General features: G+C 43.7%; 33 non-coding genes and 10 pseudogenes across 33 annotated transcripts; all 43 read left to right on the plus strand.

The window, feature by feature from the left end:
• The first annotated feature begins 4,106 nt into the window (after positions 1-4,106).
• Positions 4,107-4,224, plus strand: LOC116353167 (uncharacterized; annotated as a pseudogene).
• Positions 4,225-4,463: 239 nt separating this feature from the next.
• Positions 4,464-4,582, plus strand: LOC116353215 (5S ribosomal RNA). Its single transcript, XR_004202583.1, has one exon. It is a non-coding gene; the product is annotated as a 5S ribosomal RNA (ribosomal RNA).
• A 242-nt stretch (positions 4,583-4,824) lies between these two features.
• Positions 4,825-4,943, plus strand: LOC116353226 (5S ribosomal RNA). Its single transcript, XR_004202594.1, has one exon. It is a non-coding gene; the product is annotated as a 5S ribosomal RNA (ribosomal RNA).
• A 242-nt stretch (positions 4,944-5,185) lies between these two features.
• LOC116353237 (5S ribosomal RNA) lies at positions 5,186-5,304 on the plus strand. The gene has a single exon (XR_004202605.1). It is a non-coding gene; the product is annotated as a 5S ribosomal RNA (ribosomal RNA).
• Positions 5,305-5,545: 241 nt separating this feature from the next.
• Positions 5,546-5,663, plus strand: LOC116353251 (uncharacterized; annotated as a pseudogene).
• Positions 5,664-5,905: 242 nt separating this feature from the next.
• Positions 5,906-6,024, plus strand: LOC116353248 (5S ribosomal RNA). The gene has a single exon (XR_004202614.1). It is a non-coding gene; the product is annotated as a 5S ribosomal RNA (ribosomal RNA).
• A 242-nt stretch (positions 6,025-6,266) lies between these two features.
• Positions 6,267-6,384, plus strand: LOC116353168 (uncharacterized; annotated as a pseudogene).
• A 242-nt stretch (positions 6,385-6,626) lies between these two features.
• Positions 6,627-6,745, plus strand: LOC116353170 (5S ribosomal RNA). Its single transcript, XR_004202549.1, has one exon. It is a non-coding gene; the product is annotated as a 5S ribosomal RNA (ribosomal RNA).
• A 242-nt stretch (positions 6,746-6,987) lies between these two features.
• On the plus strand, positions 6,988-7,106 carry LOC116353181 (5S ribosomal RNA). Its single transcript, XR_004202550.1, has one exon. It is a non-coding gene; the product is annotated as a 5S ribosomal RNA (ribosomal RNA).
• A 242-nt stretch (positions 7,107-7,348) lies between these two features.
• On the plus strand, positions 7,349-7,467 carry LOC116353187 (5S ribosomal RNA). The gene has a single exon (XR_004202555.1). It is a non-coding gene; the product is annotated as a 5S ribosomal RNA (ribosomal RNA).
• A 241-nt stretch (positions 7,468-7,708) lies between these two features.
• Positions 7,709-7,827, plus strand: LOC116353198 (5S ribosomal RNA). The gene has a single exon (XR_004202566.1). It is a non-coding gene; the product is annotated as a 5S ribosomal RNA (ribosomal RNA).
• A 242-nt stretch (positions 7,828-8,069) lies between these two features.
• LOC116353209 (5S ribosomal RNA) lies at positions 8,070-8,188 on the plus strand. Its single transcript, XR_004202577.1, has one exon. It is a non-coding gene; the product is annotated as a 5S ribosomal RNA (ribosomal RNA).
• A 242-nt stretch (positions 8,189-8,430) lies between these two features.
• Positions 8,431-8,549, plus strand: LOC116353210 (5S ribosomal RNA). The gene has a single exon (XR_004202578.1). It is a non-coding gene; the product is annotated as a 5S ribosomal RNA (ribosomal RNA).
• A 242-nt stretch (positions 8,550-8,791) lies between these two features.
• Positions 8,792-8,910, plus strand: LOC116353211 (5S ribosomal RNA). The gene has a single exon (XR_004202579.1). It is a non-coding gene; the product is annotated as a 5S ribosomal RNA (ribosomal RNA).
• A 240-nt stretch (positions 8,911-9,150) lies between these two features.
• LOC116353212 (5S ribosomal RNA) lies at positions 9,151-9,269 on the plus strand. Its single transcript, XR_004202580.1, has one exon. It is a non-coding gene; the product is annotated as a 5S ribosomal RNA (ribosomal RNA).
• A 242-nt stretch (positions 9,270-9,511) lies between these two features.
• On the plus strand, positions 9,512-9,630 carry LOC116353213 (5S ribosomal RNA). Its single transcript, XR_004202581.1, has one exon. It is a non-coding gene; the product is annotated as a 5S ribosomal RNA (ribosomal RNA).
• A 241-nt stretch (positions 9,631-9,871) lies between these two features.
• LOC116353214 (5S ribosomal RNA) lies at positions 9,872-9,990 on the plus strand. The gene has a single exon (XR_004202582.1). It is a non-coding gene; the product is annotated as a 5S ribosomal RNA (ribosomal RNA).
• A 242-nt stretch (positions 9,991-10,232) lies between these two features.
• LOC116353216 (5S ribosomal RNA) lies at positions 10,233-10,351 on the plus strand. The gene has a single exon (XR_004202584.1). It is a non-coding gene; the product is annotated as a 5S ribosomal RNA (ribosomal RNA).
• A 241-nt stretch (positions 10,352-10,592) lies between these two features.
• On the plus strand, positions 10,593-10,711 carry LOC116353217 (5S ribosomal RNA). Its single transcript, XR_004202585.1, has one exon. It is a non-coding gene; the product is annotated as a 5S ribosomal RNA (ribosomal RNA).
• A 242-nt stretch (positions 10,712-10,953) lies between these two features.
• LOC116353218 (5S ribosomal RNA) lies at positions 10,954-11,072 on the plus strand. Its single transcript, XR_004202586.1, has one exon. It is a non-coding gene; the product is annotated as a 5S ribosomal RNA (ribosomal RNA).
• A 242-nt stretch (positions 11,073-11,314) lies between these two features.
• LOC116353219 (5S ribosomal RNA) lies at positions 11,315-11,433 on the plus strand. The gene has a single exon (XR_004202587.1). It is a non-coding gene; the product is annotated as a 5S ribosomal RNA (ribosomal RNA).
• A 241-nt stretch (positions 11,434-11,674) lies between these two features.
• On the plus strand, positions 11,675-11,793 carry LOC116353220 (5S ribosomal RNA). The gene has a single exon (XR_004202588.1). It is a non-coding gene; the product is annotated as a 5S ribosomal RNA (ribosomal RNA).
• Positions 11,794-12,035: 242 nt separating this feature from the next.
• Positions 12,036-12,154, plus strand: LOC116353221 (5S ribosomal RNA). Its single transcript, XR_004202589.1, has one exon. It is a non-coding gene; the product is annotated as a 5S ribosomal RNA (ribosomal RNA).
• A 242-nt stretch (positions 12,155-12,396) lies between these two features.
• Positions 12,397-12,515, plus strand: LOC116353222 (5S ribosomal RNA). Its single transcript, XR_004202590.1, has one exon. It is a non-coding gene; the product is annotated as a 5S ribosomal RNA (ribosomal RNA).
• Positions 12,516-12,757: 242 nt separating this feature from the next.
• LOC116353223 (5S ribosomal RNA) lies at positions 12,758-12,876 on the plus strand. Its single transcript, XR_004202591.1, has one exon. It is a non-coding gene; the product is annotated as a 5S ribosomal RNA (ribosomal RNA).
• A 242-nt stretch (positions 12,877-13,118) lies between these two features.
• Positions 13,119-13,237, plus strand: LOC116353224 (5S ribosomal RNA). Its single transcript, XR_004202592.1, has one exon. It is a non-coding gene; the product is annotated as a 5S ribosomal RNA (ribosomal RNA).
• Positions 13,238-13,479: 242 nt separating this feature from the next.
• LOC116353252 (uncharacterized) lies at positions 13,480-13,597 on the plus strand (annotated as a pseudogene).
• Positions 13,598-13,839: 242 nt separating this feature from the next.
• On the plus strand, positions 13,840-13,958 carry LOC116353225 (5S ribosomal RNA). Its single transcript, XR_004202593.1, has one exon. It is a non-coding gene; the product is annotated as a 5S ribosomal RNA (ribosomal RNA).
• A 242-nt stretch (positions 13,959-14,200) lies between these two features.
• LOC116353227 (5S ribosomal RNA) lies at positions 14,201-14,319 on the plus strand. Its single transcript, XR_004202595.1, has one exon. It is a non-coding gene; the product is annotated as a 5S ribosomal RNA (ribosomal RNA).
• Positions 14,320-14,561: 242 nt separating this feature from the next.
• LOC116353171 (uncharacterized) lies at positions 14,562-14,670 on the plus strand (annotated as a pseudogene).
• A 242-nt stretch (positions 14,671-14,912) lies between these two features.
• LOC116353228 (5S ribosomal RNA) lies at positions 14,913-15,031 on the plus strand. The gene has a single exon (XR_004202596.1). It is a non-coding gene; the product is annotated as a 5S ribosomal RNA (ribosomal RNA).
• Positions 15,032-15,273: 242 nt separating this feature from the next.
• LOC116353229 (5S ribosomal RNA) lies at positions 15,274-15,392 on the plus strand. The gene has a single exon (XR_004202597.1). It is a non-coding gene; the product is annotated as a 5S ribosomal RNA (ribosomal RNA).
• A 241-nt stretch (positions 15,393-15,633) lies between these two features.
• LOC116353230 (5S ribosomal RNA) lies at positions 15,634-15,752 on the plus strand. The gene has a single exon (XR_004202598.1). It is a non-coding gene; the product is annotated as a 5S ribosomal RNA (ribosomal RNA).
• Positions 15,753-15,994: 242 nt separating this feature from the next.
• On the plus strand, positions 15,995-16,113 carry LOC116353231 (5S ribosomal RNA). The gene has a single exon (XR_004202599.1). It is a non-coding gene; the product is annotated as a 5S ribosomal RNA (ribosomal RNA).
• Positions 16,114-16,354: 241 nt separating this feature from the next.
• On the plus strand, positions 16,355-16,473 carry LOC116353232 (5S ribosomal RNA). Its single transcript, XR_004202600.1, has one exon. It is a non-coding gene; the product is annotated as a 5S ribosomal RNA (ribosomal RNA).
• A 242-nt stretch (positions 16,474-16,715) lies between these two features.
• Positions 16,716-16,823, plus strand: LOC116353182 (uncharacterized; annotated as a pseudogene).
• A 242-nt stretch (positions 16,824-17,065) lies between these two features.
• On the plus strand, positions 17,066-17,184 carry LOC116353233 (5S ribosomal RNA). Its single transcript, XR_004202601.1, has one exon. It is a non-coding gene; the product is annotated as a 5S ribosomal RNA (ribosomal RNA).
• Positions 17,185-17,425: 241 nt separating this feature from the next.
• On the plus strand, positions 17,426-17,544 carry LOC116353234 (5S ribosomal RNA). The gene has a single exon (XR_004202602.1). It is a non-coding gene; the product is annotated as a 5S ribosomal RNA (ribosomal RNA).
• Positions 17,545-17,786: 242 nt separating this feature from the next.
• On the plus strand, positions 17,787-17,905 carry LOC116353235 (5S ribosomal RNA). The gene has a single exon (XR_004202603.1). It is a non-coding gene; the product is annotated as a 5S ribosomal RNA (ribosomal RNA).
• Positions 17,906-18,147: 242 nt separating this feature from the next.
• LOC116353253 (uncharacterized) lies at positions 18,148-18,265 on the plus strand (annotated as a pseudogene).
• Positions 18,266-18,507: 242 nt separating this feature from the next.
• LOC116353165 (uncharacterized) lies at positions 18,508-18,625 on the plus strand (annotated as a pseudogene).
• Positions 18,626-18,867: 242 nt separating this feature from the next.
• LOC116353175 (uncharacterized) lies at positions 18,868-18,990 on the plus strand (annotated as a pseudogene).
• A 242-nt stretch (positions 18,991-19,232) lies between these two features.
• LOC116353166 (uncharacterized) lies at positions 19,233-19,350 on the plus strand (annotated as a pseudogene).
• The last annotated feature ends 102 nt before the right edge of the window (positions 19,351-19,452 follow it).

The following is a 19,452-nucleotide window of genomic DNA, read 5'->3' on the forward strand; positions in this document are numbered from 1 at the left end:
TGTGTGTGTGTGTCTGTGCGTTTATGTCCAGTTTCTCTGAAGGTGTTTCCGGTTCTCTGACATGAGGCTCTACGTGAAGTCCCTGACTTTCCGCCCCCTCCAACACCCACCCTGACTCCCACTCTCATCTGACATCACATATAGGGGCACGCCACAGTCTCTCTCTCTCTCCTCTTTCTCCCTCCAACACCCACCTTGACTCCCACTCTCACCTGGCATCACATATAGGGGCACGCCACAGTCTCTCTCTCTCGCCTCTTTCTCCCTCCAACACCCACCCTGACTCCCACTCTCACCTGGCATCACATATAGGGGCACGCCACAGTCTCTCTCTCTCGCCTCTTTCTCCCTCCAACACCCACCCTGACTCTCACTCTCACCTGGCATCACATATAGGGGCACGCCACAGTCTCTCTCTCTCGCCTCTTTCTCCCTCCAACACCCACCCTGACTCCCACTCTCACCTGGCATCACATATAGGGGCACGCCACAGTCTCTCTCTCTCGCCTCTTTCTCCCACTCCCCAAATCCATCTCTCCCCCCCTCTCTCCTTCCTCCTACTAGTCATTTGCTCTACCCAATTATAACTCGATTTGCCACCCTCCACAGTTACCACGGTAACAGTCATGTTGGGCACAGGTCCCCATGTCACTTGTGGAGACCAATGGCCCCCTGAACGCACCACAACACACACCACCCTCCACCTGGCCTCTGTGTCTTCCCTAGAGACAGAGCGTTATGATGTCATCTATTCGTGCGTAATCAAATCATGGAATTCAGCTTCTGTAAAAACGCAGAACTAGTGTGCGTCACGTCCACCTGAAGCTTTCCTGAGACCATAAGCTGTGTGTGTTTCAGTGTGTGATCCAGCCTGCCCAGAGAAATCATGGACATGGGTACAAGAGATGCTCAGTGTTCTTCGGTACACACATATCCACCATCGACAGTCGAGCTCTTTATCGTCTGTTATTTTCAGACACAGGACACATGCGCACTAACACTGAGCATTACCATGTTTCAGAGCACAGTACTTCTCCTGTTCTCACTCCCTAGCCACTGATCTAGGATCAACTCAACATTGCCAAACCCTAACCATTATAGGGGGGAACACACCAAACTGACACCAGATCAGCGTCTAGGTGCACCGTCCTCCCCTGTCCCTGTTCTGTGGCTGAGATGTAATGTGTGTGTTTGTCCACCTGGAGGCAGTATGAGCCAGCAGATAAAGCACCAGCAGACAGACAGAGCCATGCCAGACAACCTGGGAAAACACTCTAGCAGGAGAGAGAGGAGGAGAGCGGGAAGAGAGATGTTCGACCTCCCTAAAATAAAAACTCCTCTCCTAAAGTAAAGCTAAGTCTAACTCAGGTCGGAGAGCACCTGTACTTCAGAGGAACATTAAAAATGCACTTTTTAGACCCCCCAAAAAATATATGTTTTATGAAGTACAATAGTGACGCATAAGCCTGCCCTTGTGTATTTGACTATATATACACGGTAATATAACTATCACGATATGAATGAGTGTTAGTCTATCCAGATGTGTGGTAGTCTGTTGCCATGGTCTGGGAGCCAGTGCGGGGCTTTAAGTGTTACGTAAAGGGGGAGGGGGGGGGGGGGTTGTTATTCCCGGGTATCTGTATCCGGGTAGACAAGGATGGTGAGAGGGAGAGGAGGAGACTGCAGTGCTATGGAGCGAAGGGTTAACATGGAGAATGGGAGCTTTTTGTGGTTTGGGAAAGGCAGAGCGAGACAGAGAAAGGAGAGGGGAAGAGACGGGTCTCCAGTTGTTTTTCCTGAGTGTGTGTGTGTGTGTGTGTGTGTGTGTGTGTGTGTGTGTGTGTGTGTGTGTGTGTGTGTGTGTGTGTGTGTGTATAAGTGAGTGCCCTGTGTTGTGTGTGTGTGTGTGTGTATAAGTGAGTGCCCTTTGTTGGGTGTGTGTGTATAAGTGAGTAGTCTGTTTTAGGTGTGTGTGTGTATAAGTGAGTGCCCTGTCTTGGGTGTGTGTGTGTGTATAAGTGAGTGCCCTTTGTTGGTTGTGTGTGTGTATAAGTGAGTGCCCTTTGTTGGTTGTGTGTGTGTATAAGTGAGTGCCCTGTGTTGCGTGTGTGTGTGTATAAGTGAGTGCCCTGTGTTGGGTGTGTGTGTATAAGTGAGTGCCCTGTGTTGGGTGTGTGTGTATAAGTGAGTGCCCTATGTTGGGTGTGTTTGTGTTCCCAGATTTGGGTGTCTGTGTCTGCCAGCCTGCTGTTGGGTAGGTGTGTGTGAAGGCGCTAAGCCCAGTCAGGCTGGCCGTGAAGCACTGACTATCCAGATTTCACCTCATAATGACAGAGAAAGCTGGAGTTTCCATTTGGCTCTGAGAAACTAACAGGGTCTACTAACTAACACAGGGCTGAGAAGTTAGTTCTAATAGACTCTGTATGAAGCACGAACCAACCACACGCACAGTCCCAACCTCACTACAAAAGGTTCATTCATGCTACATACAGTAGATTTGTATTCCAGAAAGTAACGGCATAACCTTGTTTGACCGGGCCTGGCCAGAACTAGGCTACTGCTGTAGGTGGTCACTTTAAAGGTGGAGCACATAGCCTAACTAGAATAAGAAGTGAAACCGTTTATTTGAATTATTTAGAGAACAGTCAGATTCTGAAATCAAAATGTTAGAGTAGGCGTGTCAAAATGTAATGTAGAGGCCTAAGTTGTTTATCAGAGTACTATTTATGCGTCCATGATGTTCCATATGATGTACAGCAAATTGCCCTTAGCAGGTAAAAGAGCCTGAGAAAAACACAGTTGCCATGACTTTGTGTGATGTGTATTTCTGGCTAGGTTCTGTGGTAACATTAACAGTACAAACTTGGAAATAAAGATTTGACCCCGAGCACTTTAACGTCAACTACAAATCAATTTAGAGAGCGACATCAGAATTAGTCTTGTGTTCATGTTCAAATGTTAACTGAAATGTCAGAGATGAACCGAAAGAGGCAGGACTATGACTTTCCACTTCCCCTGACTGCGAAGGGAAGGGGAACTGCGTAGCGCCAGCTTCTATTTGTACTGCATGTTGTGTGCGTGTACATCGGTGTATGGGAGTGTTTGCTTTGTTGCCATGGCAACATACATTTGGCACGTACACATCATTTCCGGTGTTTGATGATTGATGCGTGGTTGCACACACACACACACGACTTACAATGCATCATGCACATATGACATACTTTTCCCTTTCATCCTCTCTCCCTCCACCTCATCCTTTTCTCATGTAGTCGCTCAATGGTTCTATCAATTTTACAGCACTACCCTCTGCTCTGACATTGACCCTCTTACTCCCTTTATAAAATGAACTTTGAGTTACAAACACACACGCACAGTCCCTAAATCCAGAGTTCCGTCTGAGTTTGAGTGTGGTTACATTTCCCAGCTCCATCCCTCAGTTCACCAAACCGAGTGGCAGGGCAACTGTTAGGCTGAAACACAAATCCCAGACTGTGGCTTTAGTGTGTGACGATAATAAACATGAATAAATGGAACATTATATTGGATGGGTGGAAGGAGGACTGGAAACAGGGGAAGGAAGCTGCAGAAAACTCATCCTTCTGTCTCACTTCTTCAACAGAGTTCAATCTAATTTACCTGACTCACTCCTCCTCCTCCCTTCTCTCTCACATATCACCTCTAGCCAAATCTGGAGTTCTACCAACTAACTCAATTGTACAGCCATTCTGTCACAGTCGTTGTATGGAGGAGACCAAGGTGCAGCGTGGTAAGCGTACATACTTCTTTAATTAAAGAAAGAACATTGAACAAACTATCAAAACATTGGATGGAGACCGCCTGGGAATACCAGGTGCTGTAAGCTTTTTGTCAACTCTTTGTCCGTTTTTTCCCACAAGGCTGAAATATGTGCCCTTGCTTTGAAATAAGTAAGCAAGGTTAGTTTGTATTCATCCAACAATCTGTGCTACAAATTATTTCTACAGTATATGCAATTTCTTCCACTTTTTGAGTGACACAAAGATGCTTATCTAAATGGTGAAAATGCAACAGCTGTTAATCAGACTCACTTTCACTTAACATAGTGCACCAAGAGATAGTTTCTCGCTTACGACCACACCGGCCTGAGTACGCCTGATCTCGTCTGATCTCGGAAGCTAAGCAGGGTCGGGCCTGGTTAGTACTTGGATGGGAGACGCCTGGGAATACCAGGTGCTGTAAGCTTTTCGTCAACTCTTTGTCCTTTTTCCCACAAGGCTGAAATATGTGCCCTTGCTTTGAAATAAGTAAGCAAGGTTAGTTTGTATTTCATCCAACAATCTGTGCTACAAATTATTTCTACAGTATATGCAATTTGTCCACTTTTTGAGTGACACAAAGATGCTTATCTAAATGGTGAAAATGCAACAGCTGTTAATCAGACTCACTTTCACTTAACATAGTGCACCAAGAGATAGTTTCTCGCTTACGACCACACCGGCCTGAGTACGCCTGATCTCGTCTGATCTCGGAAGCTAAGCAGGGTCGGGCCTGGTTAGTACTTGGATGGGAGACCGCCTGGGAATACCAGGTGCTGTAAGCTTTTTGTCAACTCTTTGTCCGTTTTTTCCCACAAGGCTGAAATATGTGCCCTTGCTTTGAAATAAGTAAGCAAGGTTAGTTTGTATTTCATCCAACAATCTGTGCTACAAATTATTTCTACAGTATATGCAATTTCTTCCACTTTTTGAGTGACACAAAGATGCTTATCTAAATGGTGAAAATGCAACAGCTGTTAATCAGACTCACTTTCACTTAACATAGTGCACCAAGAGATAGTTTCTCGCTTACGACCACACCGGCCTGAGTACGCCTGATCTCGTCTGATCTCGGAAGCTAAGCAGGGTCGGGCCTGGTTAGTACTTGGATGGGAGACCGCCTGGGAATACCAGGTGCTGTAAGCTTTTCGTCAACTCTTTGTCCGTTTTTTCCCACAAGGCTGAAATATGTGCCCTTGCTTTGAAATAAGTAAGCAAGGTTAGTTTGTATTTCATCCAACAATCTGTGCTACAAATTATTTCTACAGTATATGCAATTTCTTCCACTTTTTGAGTGACACAAAGATGCTTATCTAAATGGTGAAAATGCAACAGCTGTTAATCAGACTCACTTTCACTTAACATAGTGCACCAAGAGATAGTTTCTCGCTTACGACCACACCGGCCTGAGTACGCCTGATCTCGTCTGATCTCGGAAGCTAAGCAGGGTCGGGCCTGGTTAGTACTTGGATGGGAGACCGCCTGGGAATACCAGGTGCTGTAAGCTTTTCGTCAACTCTTTGTCCGTTTTTTCCCACAAGGCTGAAATATGTGCCCTTGCTTTGAAATAAGTAAGCAAGGTTAGTTTGTATTTCATCCAACAATCTGTGCTACAAATTATTTCTACAGTATATGCAATTTCTTCCACTTTTGAGTGACACAAAGATGCTTATCTAAATGGTGAAAATGCAACAGCTGTTAATCAGACTCACTTTCACTTAACATAGTGCACCAAGAGATAGTTTCTCGCTTACGACCACACCGGCCTGAGTACGCCTGATCTCGTCTGATCTCGGAAGCTAAGCAGGGTCGGCCTGGTTAGTACTTGGATGGGAGACCGCCTGGGAATACCAGGTGCTGTAAGCTTTTCGTCAACTCTTTGTCCGTTTTTTCCCACAAGGCTGAAATATGTGCCCTTGCTTTGAAATAAGTAAGCAAGGTTAGTTTGTATTTCATCCAACAATCTGTGCTACAAATTATTTCTACAGTATATGCAATTTCTTCCACTTTTTGAGTGACACAAAGATGCTTATCTAAATGGTGAAAATGCAACAGCTGTTAATCAGACTCACTTTCACTTAACATAGTGCACCAAGAGATAGTTTCTCGCTTACGACCACACCGGCCTGAGTACGCCTGATCTCGTCTGATCTCGGAAGCTAAGCAGGGTCGGGCCTGGTTAGTACTTGGATGGGAGACCGCCTGGGAATACCAGGTGCTGTAAGCTTTTCGTCAACTCTTTGTCCGTTTTTTCCCACAAGGCTGAAATATGTGCCCTTGCTTTGAAATAAGTAAGCAAGGTTAGTTTGTATTTCATCCAACAATCTGTGCTACAAATTATTTCTACAGTATATGCAATTTCTTCCACTTTTTGAGTGACACAAAGATGCTTATCTAAATGGTGAAAATGCAACAGCTGTTAATCAGACTCACTTTCACTTAACATAGTGCACCAAGAGATAGTTTCTCGCTTACGACCACACCGGCCTGAGTACGCCTGATCTCGTCTGATCTCGGAAGCTAAGCAGGGTCGGGCCTGGTTAGTACTTGGATGGGAGACGCCTGGGAATACCAGGTGCTGTAAGCTTTTCGTCAACTCTTTGTCCGTTTTTTCCCACAAGGCTGAAATATGTGCCCTTGCTTTGAAATAAGTAAGCAAGGTTAGTTTGTATTTCATCCAACAATCTGTGCTACAAATTATTTCTACAGTATATGCAATTTCTTCCACTTTTTGAGTGACACAAAGATGCTTATCTAAATGGTGAAAATGCAACAGCTGTTAATCAGACTCACTTTCACTTAACATAGTGCACCAAGAGATAGTTTCTCGCTTACGACCACACCGGCCTGAGTACGCCTGATCTCGTCTGATCTCGGAAGCTAAGCAGGGTCGGGCCTGGTTAGTACTTGGATGGGAGACCGCCTGGGAATACCAGGTGCTGTAAGCTTTTCGTCAACTCTTTGTCCGTTTTTTCCCACAAGGCTGAAATATGTGCCCTTGCTTTGAAATAAGTAAGCAAGGTTAGTTTGTATTTCATCCAACAATCTGTGCTACAAATTATTTCTACAGTATATGCAATTTCTTCCACTTTTTGAGTGACACAAAGATGCTTATCTAAATGGTGAAAATGCAACAGCTGTTAATCAGACTCACTTTCACTTAACATAGTGCACCAAGAGATAGTTTCTCGCTTACGACCACACCGGCCTGAGTACGCCTGATCTCGTCTGATCTCGGAAGCTAAGCAGGGTCGGGCCTGGTTAGTACTTGGATGGGAGACCGCCTGGGAATACCAGGTGCTGTAAGCTTTTCGTCAACTCTTTGTCCGTTTTTTCCCACAAGGCTGAAATATGTGCCCTTGCTTTGAAATAAGTAAGCAAGGTTAGTTTGTATTTCATCCAACAATCTGTGCTACAAATTATTTCTACAGTATATGCAATTTCTTCCACTTTTTGAGTGACACAAAGATGCTTATCTAAATGGTGAAAATGCAACAGCTGTTAATCAGACTCACTTTCACTTAACATAGTGCACCAAGAGATAGTTTCTCGCTTACGACCACACCGGCCTGAGTACGCCTGATCTCGTCTGATCTCGGAAGCTAAGCAGGGTCGGGCCTGGTTAGTACTTGGATGGGAGACCGCCTGGGAATACCAGGTGCTGTAAGCTTTTCGTCAACTCTTTGTCCGTTTTTCCCACAAGGCTGAAATATGTGCCCTTGCTTTGAAATAAGTAAGCAAGGTTAGTTTGTATTTCATCCAACAATCTGTGCTACAAATTATTTCTACAGTATATGCAATTTCTTCCACTTTTTGAGTGACACAAAGATGCTTATCTAAATGGTGAAAATGCAACAGCTGTTAATCAGACTCACTTTCACTTAACATAGTGCACCAAGAGATAGTTTCTCGCTTACGACCACACCGGCCTGAGTACGCCTGATCTCGTCTGATCTCGGAAGCTAAGCAGGGTCGGGCCTGGTTAGTACTTGGATGGGAGACCGCCTGGGAATACCAGGTGCTGTAAGCTTTTCGTCAACTCTTTGTCCGTTTTTTCCCACAAGGCTGAAATATGTGCCCTTGCTTTGAAATAAGTAAGCAAGGTTAGTTTGTATTTCATCCAACAATCTGTGCTACAAATTATTTCTACAGTATATGCAATTTCTTCCACTTTTTGAGTGACACAAAGATGCTTATCTAAATGGTGAAAATGCAACAGCTGTTAATCAGACTCACTTTCACTTAACATAGTGCACCAAGAGATAGTTTCTCGCTTACGACCACACCGGCCTGAGTACGCCTGATCTCGTCTGATCTCGGAAGCTAAGCAGGGTCGGGCCTGGTTAGTACTTGGATGGGAGACCGCCTGGGAATACCAGGTGCTGTAAGCTTTTCGTCAACTCTTTGTCCGTTTTTTCCCACAAGGCTGAAATATGTGCCCTTGCTTTGAAATAAGTAAGCAAGGTTAGTTTGTATTTCATCCAACAATCTGTGCTACAAATTATTTCTACAGTATATGCAATTTCTTCCACTTTTTGAGTGACACAAAGATGCTTATCTAAATGGTGAAAATGCAACAGCTGTTAATCAGACTCACTTTCACTTAACATAGTGCACCAAGAGATAGTTTCTCGCTTACGACCACACCGGCCTGAGTACGCCTGATCTCGTCTGATCTCGGAAGCTAAGCAGGGTCGGGCCTGGTTAGTACTTGGATGGGAGACCGCCTGGGAATACCAGGTGCTGTAAGCTTTTCGTCAACTCTTTGTCCGTTTTTTCCCACAAGGCTGAAATATGTGCCCTTGCTTTGAAATAAGTAAGCAAGGTTAGTTTGTATTTCATCCAACAATCTGTGCTACAAATTATTTCTACAGTATATGCAATTTCTTCCACTTTTTGAGTGACACAAAGATGCTTATCTAAATGGTGAAAATGCAACAGCTGTTAATCAGACTCACTTTCACTTAACATAGTGCACCAAGAGATAGTTTCTCGCTTACGACCACACCGGCCTGAGTACGCCTGATCTCGTCTGATCTCGGAAGCTAAGCAGGGTCGGGCCTGGTTAGTACTTGGATGGGAGACCGCCTGGGAATACCAGGTGCTGTAAGCTTTTCGTCAACTCTTTGTCCGTTTTTCCCACAAGGCTGAAATATGTGCCCTTGCTTTGAAATAAGTAAGCAAGGTTAGTTTGTATTTCATCCAACAATCTGTGCTACAAATTATTTCTACAGTATATGCAATTTCTTCCACTTTTTGAGTGACACAAAGATGCTTATCTAAATGGTGAAAATGCAACAGCTGTTAATCAGACTCACTTTCACTTAACATAGTGCACCAAGAGATAGTTCTCGCTTACGACCACACCGGCCTGAGTACGCCTGATCTCGTCTGATCTCGGAAGCTAAGCAGGGTCGGGCCTGGTTAGTACTTGGATGGGAGACCGCCTGGGAATACCAGGTGCTGTAAGCTTTTCGTCAACTCTTTGTCCGTTTTTTCCCACAAGGCTGAAATATGTGCCCTTGCTTTGAAATAAGTAAGCAAGGTTAGTTTGTATTTCATCCAACAATCTGTGCTACAAATTATTTCTACAGTATATGCAATTTCTTCCACTTTTTGAGTGACACAAAGATGCTTATCTAAATGGTGAAAATGCAACAGCTGTTAATCAGACTCACTTTCACTTAACATAGTGCACCAAGAGATAGTTTCTCGCTTACGACCACACCGGCCTGAGTACGCCTGATCTCGTCTGATCTCGGAAGCTAAGCAGGGTCGGGCCTGGTTAGTACTTGGATGGGAGACCGCCTGGGAATACCAGGTGCTGTAAGCTTTTGTCAACTCTTTGTCCGTTTTTTCCCACAAGGCTGAAATATGTGCCCTTGCTTTGAAATAAGTAAGCAAGGTTAGTTTGTATTTCATCCAACAATCTGTGCTACAAATTATTTCTACAGTATATGCAATTTCTTCCACTTTTTGAGTGACACAAAGATGCTTATCTAAATGGTGAAAATGCAACAGCTGTTAATCAGACTCACTTTCACTTAACATAGTGCACCAAGAGATAGTTTCTCGCTTACGACCACACCGGCCTGAGTACGCCTGATCTCGTCTGATCTCGGAAGCTAAGCAGGGTCGGGCCTGGTTAGTACTTGGATGGGAGACCGCCTGGGAATACCAGGTGCTGTAAGCTTTTCGTCAACTCTTTGTCCGTTTTTTCCCACAAGGCTGAAATATGTGCCCTTGCTTTGAAATAAGTAAGCAAGGTTAGTTTGTATTTCATCCAACAATCTGTGCTACAAATTATTTCTACAGTATATGCAATTTCTTCCACTTTTTGAGTGACACAAAGATGCTTATCTAAATGGTGAAAATGCAACAGCTGTTAATCAGACTCACTTTCACTTAACATAGTGCACCAAGAGATAGTTTCTCGCTTACGACCACACCGGCCTGAGTACGCCTGATCTCGTCTGATCTCGGAAGCTAAGCAGGGTCGGGCCTGGTTAGTACTTGGATGGGAGACCGCCTGGGAATACCAGGTGCTGTAAGCTTTTCGTCAACTCTTTGTCCGTTTTTCCCACAAGGCTGAAATATGTGCCCTTGCTTTGAAATAAGTAAGCAAGGTTAGTTTGTATTTCATCCAACAATCTGTGCTACAAATTATTTCTACAGTATATGCAATTTCTTCCACTTTTTGAGTGACACAAAGATGCTTATCTAAATGGTGAAAATGCAACAGCTGTTAATCAGACTCACTTTCACTTAACATAGTGCACCAAGAGATAGTTTCTCGCTTACGACCACACCGGCCTGAGTACGCCTGATCTCGTCTGATCTCGGAAGCTAAGCAGGGTCGGGCCTGGTTAGTACTTGGATGGGAGACCGCCTGGGAATACCAGGTGCTGTAAGCTTTTCGTCAACTCTTTGTCCGTTTTTTCCCACAAGGCTGAAATATGTGCCCTTGCTTTGAAATAAGTAAGCAAGGTTAGTTTGTATTTCATCCAACAATCTGTGCTACAAATTATTTCTACAGTATATGCAATTTCTTCCACTTTTTGAGTGACACAAAGATGCTTATCTAAATGGTGAAAATGCAACAGCTGTTAATCAGACTCACTTTCACTTAACATAGTGCACCAAGAGATAGTTTCTCGCTTACGACCACACCGGCCTGAGTACGCCTGATCTCGTCTGATCTCGGAAGCTAAGCAGGGTCGGGCCTGGTTAGTACTTGGATGGGAGACCGCCTGGGAATACCAGGTGCTGTAAGCTTTTCGTCAACTCTTTGTCCGTTTTTTCCCACAAGGCTGAAATATGTGCCCTTGCTTTGAAATAAGTAAGCAAGGTTAGTTTGTATTTCATCCAACAATCTGTGCTACAAATTATTTCTACAGTATATGCAATTTCTTCCACTTTTTGAGTGACACAAAGATGCTTATCTAAATGGTGAAAATGCAACAGCTGTTAATCAGACTCACTTTCACTTAACATAGTGCACCAAGAGATAGTTTCTCGCTTACGACCACACCGGCCTGAGTACGCCTGATCTCGTCTGATCTCGGAAGCTAAGCAGGGTCGGGCCTGGTTAGTACTTGGATGGGAGACCGCCTGGGAATACCAGGTGCTGTAAGCTTTTGTCAACTCTTTGTCCGTTTTTTCCCACAAGGCTGAAATATGTGCCCTTGCTTTGAAATAAGTAAGCAAGGTTAGTTTGTATTTCATCCAACAATCTGTGCTACAAATTATTTCTACAGTATATGCAATTTCTTCCACTTTTTGAGTGACACAAAGATGCTTATCTAAATGGTGAAAATGCAACAGCTGTTAATCAGACTCACTTTCACTTAACATAGTGCACCAAGAGATAGTTTCTCGCTTACGACCACACCGGCCTGAGTACGCCTGATCTCGTCTGATCTCGGAAGCTAAGCAGGGTCGGGCCTGGTTAGTACTTGGATGGGAGACCGCCTGGGAATACCAGGTGCTGTAAGCTTTTCGTCAACTCTTTGTCCGTTTTTTCCCACAAGGCTGAAATATGTGCCCTTGCTTTGAAATAAGTAAGCAAGGTTAGTTTGTATTTCATCCAACAATCTGTGCTACAAATTATTTCTACAGTATATGCAATTTCTTCCACTTTTTGAGTGACACAAAGATGCTTATCTAAATGGTGAAAATGCAACAGCTGTTAATCAGACTCACTTTCACTTAACATAGTGCACCAAGAGATAGTTTCTCGCTTACGACCACACCGGCCTGAGTACGCCTGATCTCGTCTGATCTCGGAAGCTAAGCAGGGTCGGGCCTGGTTAGTACTTGGATGGGAGACCGCCTGGGAATACCAGGTGCTGTAAGCTTTTTGTCAACTCTTTGTCCGTTTTTTCCCACAAGGCTGAAATATGTGCCCTTGCTTTGAAATAAGTAAGCAAGGTTAGTTTGTATTTCATCCAACAATCTGTGCTACAAATTATTTCTACAGTATATGCAATTTCTTCCACTTTTTGAGTGACACAAAGATGCTTATCTAAATGGTGAAAATGCAACAGCTGTTAATCAGACTCACTTTCACTTAACATAGTGCACCAAGAGATAGTTTCTCGCTTACGACCACACCGGCCTGAGTACGCCTGATCTCGTCTGATCTCGGAAGCTAAGCAGGGTCGGGCCTGGTTAGTACTTGGATGGGAGACCGCCTGGGAATACCAGGTGCTGTAAGCTTTTCGTCAACTCTTTGTCCGTTTTTTCCCACAAGGCTGAAATATGTGCCCTTGCTTTGAAATAAGTAAGCAAGGTTAGTTTGTATTTCATCCAACAATCTGTGCTACAAATTATTTCTACAGTATATGCAATTTCTTCCACTTTTTGAGTGACACAAAGATGCTTATCTAAATGGTGAAAATGCAACAGCTGTTAATCAGACTCACTTTCACTTAACATAGTGCACCAAGAGATAGTTTCTCGCTTACGACCACACCGGCCTGAGTACGCCTGATCTCGTCTGATCTCGGAAGCTAAGCAGGGTCGGGCCTGGTTAGTACTTGGATGGGAGACCGCCTGGGAATACCAGGTGCTGTAAGCTTTTCGTCAACTCTTTGTCCGTTTTTTCCCACAAGGCTGAAATATGTGCCCTTGCTTTGAAATAAGTAAGCAAGGTTAGTTTGTATTTCATCCAACAATCTGTGCTACAAATTATTTCTACAGTATATGCAATTTCTTCCACTTTTTGAGTGACACAAAGATGCTTATCTAAATGGTGAAAATGCAACAGCTGTTAATCAGACTCACTTTCACTTAACATAGTGCACCAAGAGATAGTTTCTCGCTTACGACCACACCGGCCTGAGTACGCCTGATCTCGTCTGATCTCGGAAGCTAAGCAGGGTCGGGCCTGGTTAGTACTTGGATGGGAGACCGCCTGGGAATACCAGGTGCTGTAAGCTTTTCGTCAACTCTTTGTCCGTTTTTTCCCACAAGGCTGAAATATGTGCCCTTGCTTTGAAATAAGTAAGCAAGGTTAGTTTGTATTTCATCCAACAATCTGTGCTACAAATTATTTCTACAGTATATGCAATTTCTTCCACTTTTTGAGTGACACAAAGATGCTTATCTAAATGGTGAAAATGCAACAGCTGTTAATCAGACTCACTTTCACTTAACATAGTGCACCAAGAGATAGTTTCTCGCTTACGACCACACCGGCCTGAGTACGCCTGATCTCGTCTGATCTCGGAAGCTAAGCAGGGTCGGCCTGGTTAGTACTTGGATGGGAGACCGCCTGGGAATACCAGGTGCTGTAAGCTTTTCGTCAACTCTTTGTCCGTTTTTTCCCACAAGGCTGAAATATGTGCCCTTGCTTTGAAATAAGTAAGCAAGGTTAGTTTGTATTTCATCCAACAATCTGTGCTACAAATTATTTCTACAGTATATGCAATTTCTTCCACTTTTTGAGTGACACAAAGATGCTTATCTAAATGGTGAAAATGCAACAGCTGTTAATCAGACTCACTTTCACTTAACATAGTGCACCAAGAGATAGTTTCTCGCTTACGACCACACCGGCCTGAGTACGCCTGATCTCGTCTGATCTCGGAAGCTAAGCAGGGTCGGGCCTGGTTAGTACTTGGATGGGAGACCGCCTGGGAATACCAGGTGCTGTAAGCTTTTCGTCAACTCTTTGTCCGTTTTTTCCCACAAGGCTGAAATATGTGCCCTTGCTTTGAAATAAGTAAGCAAGGTTAGTTTGTATTTCATCCAACAATCTGTGCTACAAATTATTTCTACAGTATATGCAATTTCTTCCACTTTTTGAGTGACACAAAGATGCTTATCTAAATGGTGAAAATGCAACAGCTGTTAATCAGACTCACTTTCACTTAACATAGTGCACCAAGAGATAGTTTCTCGCTTACGACCACACCGGCCTGAGTACGCCTGATCTCGTCTGATCTCGGAAGCTAAGCAGGGTCGGGCCTGGTTAGTACTTGGATGGGAGACCGCCTGGGAATACCAGGTGCTGTAAGCTTTTCGTCAACTCTTTGTCCGTTTTTTCCCACAAGGCTGAAATATGTGCCCTTGCTTTGAAATAAGTAAGCAAGGTTAGTTTGTATTTCATCCAACAATCTGTGCTACAAATTATTTCTACAGTATATGCAATTTCTTCCACTTTTTGAGTGACACAAAGATGCTTATCTAAATGGTGAAAATGCAACAGCTGTTAATCAGACTCACTTTCACTTAACATAGTGCACCAAGAGATAGTTTCTCGCTTACGACCACACCGGCCTGAGTACGCCTGATCTCGGAAGCTAAGCAGGGTCGGGCCTGGTTAGTACTTGGATGGGAGACCGCCTGGGAATACCAGGTGCTGTAAGCTTTTCGTCAACTCTTTGTCCGTTTTTTCCCACAAGGCTGAAATATGTGCCCTTGCTTTGAAATAAGTAAGCAAGGTTAGTTTGTATTTCATCCAACAATCTGTGCTACAAATTATTTCTACAGTATATGCAATTTCTTCCACTTTTTGAGTGACACAAAGATGCTTATCTAAATGGTGAAAATGCAACAGCTGTTAATCAGACTCACTTTCACTTAACATAGTGCACCAAGAGATAGTTTCTCGCTTACGACCACACCGGCCTGAGTACGCCTGATCTCGTCTGATCTCGGAAGCTAAGCAGGGTCGGGCCTGGTTAGTACTTGGATGGGAGACCGCCTGGGAATACCAGGTGCTGTAAGCTTTTTGTCAACTCTTTGTCCGTTTTTTCCCACAAGGCTGAAATATGTGCCCTTGCTTTGAAATAAGTAAGCAAGGTTAGTTTGTATTTCATCCAACAATCTGTGCTACAAATTATTTCTACAGTATATGCAATTTCTTCCACTTTTTGAGTGACACAAAGATGCTTATCTAAATGGTGAAAATGCAACAGCTGTTAATCAGACTCACTTTCACTTAACATAGTGCACCAAGAGATAGTTTCTCGCTTACGACCACACCGGCCTGAGTACGCCTGATCTCGTCTGATCTCGGAAGCTAAGCAGGGTCGGGCCTGGTTAGTACTTGGATGGGAGACCGCCTGGGAATACCAGGTGCTGTAAGCTTTTTGTCAACTCTTTGTCCGTTTTTCCCACAAGGCTGAAATATGTGCCCTTGCTTTGAAATAAGTAAGCAAGGTTAGTTTGTATTTCATCCAACAATCTGTGCTACAAATTATTTCTACAGTATATGCAATTTCTTCCACTTTTTGAGTGACACAAAGATGCTTATCTAAATGGTGAAAATGCAACAGCTGTTAATCAGACTCACTTTCACTTAACATAGTGCACCAAGAGATAGTTTCTCGCTTACGACCACACCGGCCTGAGTACGCCTGATCTCGTCTGATCTCGGAAGCTAAGCAGGGTCGGGCCTGGTTAGTACTTGGATGGGAGACCGCCTGGGAATACCAGGTGCTGTAAGCTTTTTGTCAACTCTTTGTCCGTTTTTTCCCACAAGGCTGAAATATGTGCCCTTGCTTTGAAATAAGTAAGCAAGGTTAGTTTGTATTTCATCCAACAATCTGTGCTACAAATTATTTCTACAGTATATGCAATTTCTTCCACTTTTTGAGTGACACAAAGATGCTTATCTAAATGGTGAAAATGCAACAGCTGTTAATCAGACTCACTTTCACTTAACATAGTGCACCAAGAGATAGTTTCTCGCTTACGACCACACCGGCCTGAGTACGCCTGATCTCGTCTGATCTCGGAAGCTAAGCAGGGTCGGGCCTGGTTAGTACTTGGATGGGAGACCGCCTGGGAATACCAGGTGCTGTAAGCTTTTCGTCAACTCTTTGTCCGTTTTTTCCCACAAGGCTGAAATATGTGCCCTTGCTTTGAAATAAGTAAGCAAGGTTAGTTTGTATTTCATCCAACAATCTGTGCTACAAATTATTTCTACAGTATATGCAATTTCTTCCACTTTTTGAGTGACACAAAGATGCTTATCTAAATGGTGAAAATGCAACAGCTGTTAATCAGACTCACTTTCACTTACATAGTGCACCAAGAGATAGTTTCTCGCTTACGACCACACCGGCCTGAGTACGCCTGATCTCGTCTGATCTCGGAAGCTAAGCAGGGTCGGGCCTGGTTAGTACTTGGATGGGAGACCGCCTGGGAATACCAGGTGCTGTAAGCTTTTCGTCAACTCTTTGTCCGTTTTTTCCCACAAGGCTGAAATATGTGCCCTTGCTTTGAAATAAGTAAGCAAGGTTAGTTTGTATTTCATCCAACAATCTGTGCTACAAATTATTTCTACAGTATATGCAATTTCTTCCACTTTTTGAGTGACACAAAGATGCTTATCTAAATGGTGAAAATGCAACAGCTGTTAATCAGACTCACTTTCACTTAACATAGTGCACCAAGAGATAGTTTCTCGCTTACGACCACACCGGCCTGAGTACGCCTGATCTCGGAAGCTAAGCAGGGTCGGCCTGGTTAGTACTTGGATGGGAGACCGCCTGGGAATACCAGGTGCTGTAAGCTTTTCGTCAACTCTTTGTCCGTTTTTTCCCACAAGGCTGAAATATGTGCCCTTGCTTTGAAATAAGTAAGCAAGGTTAGTTTGTATTTCATCCAACAATCTGTGCTACAAATTATTTCTACAGTATATGCAATTTCTTCCACTTTTTGAGTGACACAAAGATGCTTATCTAAATGGTGAAAATGCAACAGCTGTTAATCAGACTCACTTTCACTTAACATAGTGCACCAAGAGATAGTTTCTCGCTTACGACCACACCGGCCTGAGTACGCCTGATCTCGTCTGATCTCGGAAGCTAAGCAGGGTCGGGCCTGGTTAGTACTTGGATGGGAGACCGCCTGGGAATACCAGGTGCTGTAAGCTTTTGTCAACTCTTTGTCCGTTTTTTCCCACAAGGCTGAAATATGTGCCCTTGCTTTGAAATAAGTAAGCAAGGTTAGTTTGTATTTCATCCAACAATCTGTGCTACAAATTATTTCTACAGTATATGCAATTTCTTCCACTTTTTGAGTGACACAAAGATGCTTATCTAAATGGTGAAAATGCAACAGCTGTTAATCAGACTCACTTTCACTTAACATAGTGCACCAAGAGATAGTTTCTCGCTTACGACCACACCGGCCTGAGTACGCCTGATCTCGTCTGATCTCGGAAGCTAAGCAGGGTCGGGCCTGGTTAGTACTTGGATGGGAGACCGCCTGGGAATACCAGGTGCTGTAAGCTTTTCGTCAACTCTTTGTCCGTTTTTTCCCACAAGGCTGAAATATGTGCCCTTGCTTTGAAATAAGTAAGCAAGGTTAGTTTGTATTTCATCCAACAATCTGTGCTACAAATTATTTCTACAGTATATGCAATTTCTTCCACTTTTTGAGTGACACAAAGATGCTTATCTAAATGGTGAAAATGCAACAGCTGTTAATCAGACTCACTTTCACTTAACATAGTGCACCAAGAGATAGTTTCTCGCTTACGACCACACCGGCCTGAGTACGCCTGATCTCGTCTGATCTCGGAAGCTAAGCAGGGTCGGGCCTGGTTAGTACTTGGATGGGAGACCGCCTGGGAATACCAGGTGCTGTAAGCTTTTCGTCAACTCTTTGTCCGTTTTTTCCCACAAGGCTGAAATATGTGCCCTTGCTTTGAAATAAGTAAGCAAGGTTAGTTTGTATTTCATCCAACAATCTGTGCTACAAATTATTTCTACAGTATATGCAATTTCTTCCACTTTTTGAGTGACACAAAGATGCTTATCTAAATGGTGAAAATGCAACAGCTGTTAATCAGACTCACTTTCACTTAACATAGTGCACCAAGAGATAGTTTCTCGCTTACGACCACACCGGCCTGAGTACGCCTGATCTCGTCTGATCTCGGAAGCTAAGCAGGGTCGGCCTGGTTAGTACTTGGATGGGAGACCGCCTGGGAATACCAGGTGCTGTAAGCTTTTCGTCAACTCTTTGTCCGTTTTTTCCCACAAGGCTGAAATATGTGCCCTTGCTTTGAAATAAGTAAGCAAGGTTAGTTTGTATTTCATCCAACAATCTGTGCTACAAATTATTTCTACAGTATATGCAATTTCTTCCACTTTTTGAGTGACACAAAGATGCTTATCTAAATGGTGAAAATGCAACAGCTGTTAATCAGACTCACTTTCACTTTACATAGTGCACCAAGAGATAGTTTCTCGCTTACGACCACACCGGCCTGAGTACGCCTGATCTCGTCTGATCTCGGAAGCTAAGCAGGGTCGGCCTGGTTAGTACTTGGATGGGAGACCGCCTGGGAATACCAGGTGCTGTAAGCTTTTTGTCAACTCTTTGTCCGTTTTTTCCCACAAGGCTGAAATATGTGCCCTTGCTTTGAAATAAGTAAGCAAGGTTAGTTTGTATTTCATCCAACAATCTGTGCTACAAATTATTTCTACAGTATATGCAATTTCTTCCACTTTTTGAGTGACACAAAGATGCTTATCTAAATGGTGAAAATGCAACAGCTGTTAATCAGACTCACTTTCACTTAACATAGTGCACCAAGAGATAGTTTCTCGCTTACGACCACACCGGCCTGAGTACGCCTGATCTCGTCTGATCTCGGAAGCTAAGCAGGGTCGGGCCTGGTAGTACTTGTACTTGGATGGAGACCGCCTGGGAATACCAGGTGCTGTAAGCTTTTCGTCAACTCTTTGTCCGTTTTTTCCCACAAGGCTGAAATATGTGCCCTTGCTTTGAAATAAGTAAGCAAGGTTAGTTTGTATTTCATCCAACAATCTGTGCTACAAATTATTTCTACAGTATATGCAATTTCTTCCACTTTTTGAGTGACACAAAGATGCTTATCTAAATGGTGAAAATGCAACAGCTGTTAATCAGACTCACTTTCACTTAACATAGTGCACCAAGAGATAGTTTCTCGCTTACGACCACACCGGCCTGAGTACGCCTGATCTCGTCTGATCTCGGAAGCTAAGCAGGGTCGGCCTGGTTAGTACTTGGATGGGAGACCGCCTGGGAATACCAGGTGCTGTAAGCTTTTCGTCAACTCTTTGTCCGTTTTTTCCCACAAGGCTGAAATATGTGCCCTTGCTTTGAAATAAGTAAGCAAGGTTAGTTTGTATTTCATCCAACAATCTGT

The sequence above is a fragment of the Oncorhynchus kisutch genome, linkage group LG13 (genome assembly GCF_002021735.2).
Source record: "Oncorhynchus kisutch isolate 150728-3 linkage group LG13, Okis_V2, whole genome shotgun sequence".
NCBI classification, from domain to species: Eukaryota; Metazoa; Chordata; class Actinopteri; order Salmoniformes; family Salmonidae; genus Oncorhynchus; species Oncorhynchus kisutch.